Source organism: Gossypium arboreum, chromosome 4 (assembly GCF_025698485.1).
Source record: "Gossypium arboreum isolate Shixiya-1 chromosome 4, ASM2569848v2, whole genome shotgun sequence".
Classification (NCBI taxonomy): domain Eukaryota; kingdom Viridiplantae; phylum Streptophyta; class Magnoliopsida; order Malvales; family Malvaceae; genus Gossypium; species Gossypium arboreum.
The window spans coordinates 65,309,382-65,313,784 of NC_069073.1; positions in this window are offsets into that span (position 1 = coordinate 65,309,382).

Here is a 4,403-nt window from a genome sequence, read left to right on the forward strand (position 1 = left end):
AGCTTCATGATCGGATGATAAAGATGATGTTTAGAAAAGTAAAGCTATCATTTTCTTCTAACATCTAACTTTTATGTCCTCCTCCAACAGTGCAGGTGTCCTTTCCTTAGAATTATTGTGTCCTTGTACATACAGGTTGGTTATACTAGACTAGATAGCTCACGCAATTCTATTTCTTATCTGGACAATTTTTAGGTACAACAACAATTCTGGATGCAATCTAGAATTCACTTATGCAGCGAGATTAATGCAAAAAGATAGCAAAATTAAGGATAAAATAGGCTAGGATTCACAAAGTTATAAAATGCAATTTACTAAACTAAAAATGCTAAAATGTATGCTAAGGATAACTAAATGGGAACAATTTAACCTATAAGTAAGGGGGAAAACCTATGTTCTTTCTAGTGCTATCACACCCCCAAACTTGAGTTTTTACTTATCCTTAAATAAAATAAAAACTAGCAAGGCTACAAAAATTTTACTAAGGTAAATGATCATTCTAACAACTTGCACCCTCTAAATTCCCAATCGATGAATCACATTCAGATGAAAGAATATTGCATCAACAATTCATAAGCATGAATGAATAAGGTTGCAACTTCATCAATGCTAGCATCATGCTTCAAACCCTAAGTTTTATCTACCATTACAACATCTATTGTACAATACTAAGTATTTATATATTATATATATAATTTTTTTTCGGAATAAGGGATATCATCGCATTATTGTACCCTTGTTCCTAAGAATTAACGATGGGGTGCAACAAACCCCCAAAAAGTATGTAGTTGCGCCGACACACACTCATGCAGCGGCAACCTTTGGCCAGATTGATTTTTCTAATGCTTGTATTGGAGTGTTCCCCTTTTAACATTCCATACTACACCCACTTTGAAGTGTCTCTAATTTATAACTATATATACATATATAAGCAGCTGTAAAAATCAAATTCATTCAAGATTTAAGGAATGATAGCAGTCATCCACTACTAATGCAACCTAATCCATTCATCAAAGAATTGAAGCTACAACCTTCTATCAAATTTATCCAGCTCATTCATTGATAATTCACATAATTCAAGAATTATGCATCGAATATAATAGAAATTTTCGAACAATTTTCATTAATTATAATTAAACATTGCAAGCTTCATTATCGAAAGAAAAAAATTGAAATGTGGGTGCATTTCCAAGCCTCATGTGTATTCCCCCAAACTTAATGTTTGCATTGTCCCCAATGCACAAACATGAAAATGTAATGACAATAAAAAAAATGCAATGACAATGTATACTTCTCAAAATAAAACTTACAGCTACATGAAATGCATGAATAATACACTAAAGCTTAAAATAAACTAACTCAGTTATCCGTAACTGTCAATGTGGCTGCATGATATTTCTTTCTCCTCCTTTTCTTCTCCTCCTTTCATTTTTTTATCCTTGGAGCACTTCATTTTCTTTTCTTTGGGCTTTGCACAGTCTCTAGATTGCTCCTCAGTTCCCGGCTTTACCCTGGCATCACCGGCTACTTCCTATGTAGGAGAGACCACTTGGAGTGGTCTAGTTAGACCAGTATTGCCAGTGAATTACATTGCTCCTCACTAGTTACCTCAGTAACTTTCATGGTCTCACTCCAGCTCGCTCCAAATTATCAATATTTGTACCCACAGACTCGGGTGCGGTGACTGTCTTCTCAACAGAATCTTTTCTTCTTTTTCTTTCTCATTTTCAGCAGCTTCTTCTTCTTCAGCAACAACTTCCTCTTCTATAGCAACAGCTTCCTTCTCAAATATAGTATCCTCTTGATTAGCTATCAATCTTTCGTAGACATTCTTCACTGTCCTTGGATTCCTCTTTTTTCTTATTATTAGAGACCTGCACAATGGGTGGGATGCCGCCGATTTATATCAGTCTTCTAAGTCGTCATCCGAGGAAGAAAGGTCATGATTTCAAATGACTGGTGGAAACACTAGGAATTCTAGTAGTGGGGATGGGCTAAATTGGCCTAATGTGCTACAATAGAACTGTTCTAGGCTCTGATATAAGCATAGAAAAAATTTTGGGATTTCTCCATATCTTCTACTATAGCGACAAGCCTGATTTCCCTGTTGTTGATGGAATTTACCATTTTTTTAACATCCTTAAATTTGTGCCATAATGATGTCTCTGCATTTAGATTTGTTCCTTTACTATCAGAGTTGGCTTTGCCCTTTCTTGTCTTACTGGTTTTCGTCTCCTCTAGTATCGACGTGTCCTTGCCACGAGTCATTCTTTCTACAGAAGCTTCATTTCTTGGGCCCTTATTTTCCAAGACTTCCTCACTAGCACGGGGCACGATTCCTTTTTGCTGGCACAATAACATCACAAGTGATGGGAAAACCAAGATCCCAGTTTGCCTTACGGCACAGTCAGCAATTTCTTGGTGAAGTATTGCGCCTACATCAATTTTTCTACTCTTGACGATAAAATGTATCAGATGCATTCTATCGAAGGTGATTGTGGTGCTGTGAGTAGAGGGCTTTAGTCTGCAATTGACAAAATGAAACCAAATTTTGCCTTATAGGGTCAAGAAGCGACGGTGCATCATATAATTCTTTTGATGGGAACCCTTCCACACTACTCCCTTGACACACAAGTCTCTTACCAACAGGTCTAGTTTTTCATCTGTGATGTCATCAATGAACTTAGAGTGTACATCGACATCAACCTTGGTGTGTACAGCTCATTGATTTTTTTTAGTGTCCCATGGTATTAAACCCTCTCAGACGAAAAATAATCTAACTCATGACCATAAAGACTAGCATAAAACTCACGTACCAGTGAAGGCAAGTATCTTCTAGAATGGGTGCAAAAAGTTTTCCACTTTAACTTCGAGATGGTCTTGTAGACTTGTTTACCCAAGTCTTGTTGTGGCAAAAGGGAAATCCTTGTTTGGGATGGAAGTTTCGCTTCAACATGTTATTGTGAAATTGTTCCTTTACCATTTTATTCAAAAAGATTATTGGCTCCTTTGTCTACACTGGCCTGGGGTATTCCGATTCATGGACTGTGGTCACAGAGGACGCATGTTCTCCAGAAGATTTGGTGGCTTTCTTGACCGAGCATCTTGTTTTTTCCATCTTTTGTTGAGGAAAAACAGTTTAAAGTTAAAAAGATATGATCTTGAGAAAAGAAAAGAAATAAAAATGGTTTCTTGATTGCGTGATAGTCGGTACAGTGGGAGAGGATTTATAGTGAGTGAAAGAGGAAGATGGAAAGCCGTGTTGTTTTGTGGAGAGATATAAGGCTAGTAGAAAGAGTTGTGTCCAATAGAAATTGTGCCCGCTTAGAATGATCAAACGGCTGAGTGATTTTTGATCCAATAGTGGAATTTGAATTTCCCTAAATTCTGATGAGATATAAATGGTAGTACAGACTTATAGAATGTGCCGACAGCAAAATTTTAATGCGTCAACAAAAGTACCTAATTTATTCTACAAAAAGGAAGGAAAACAAACTTTAACAAAACATTAATAAAATAAACTAAAATCACAGAGTACTAATTAAAATTTATAACTTTTCGACCAATTTAATGGTCTCTGCCTGCTTTTGATCACTGTTGCTAAAATAGGGTTTCAGCCTCTGTCCATTTACTTTGAATTGGTATCCGTCACATAAATCTCGACTTGTGACTACACCATGAAGAAATACGTCAACAACTTCAAAAGGTCTAGACCAACATGAACACAATTTACCTGGGTGCAATTTGAGTCGAGAATTGAATAATAAAACCTGTTGACCCGTAATAAATTGTCACTGCAAAATAACCTTGTCATGCCATCGTTTGGTCTTTTCCTTGTAAATTGCAGCGTTTTCATAAGCATTTCTCCTAATATCCTCTAGTTCAGTGATATCCAACAGTCTTTTCTTTCTAGCCACTTGATAGTCCATGTTCACTTGCATAATTTCCCATATTGCTTTGTGTTCCAGTTCAACTGGCAAGTGACATGCTTTACCAAAAACCAATTGATATGGCGACATCCCTAATGGAGTTTTGTATGTTCGCAATGCCCATAAAATGTTATCCAATCGAAAAGACCAATCTTTCCTCGAAGGGTTTACAACCTTCTCAAGAATGTTCTTAATTTTTCAATTTGATACTTTAGCTTGTCTATTGGTTTGCGGATGATAAGTAGTAGTCATTCTATGATTAACACCATATCTCTTCAGTGCGGTTGCCACTTGGTTGCAATGAAAGTGTGTACCCTGATCACTAATCAATGCCTTTGGTGTGCCAAAGCGGGTCAGCATATGCTTGTGAAAAAAAATTAGCATTGTCTTTGCATCATCCTTTGGGACTACAACAACTTCCACCCACTTCGAGACGTAGTCAATAGCTACTAATATATAAAGATTTCCAAATGA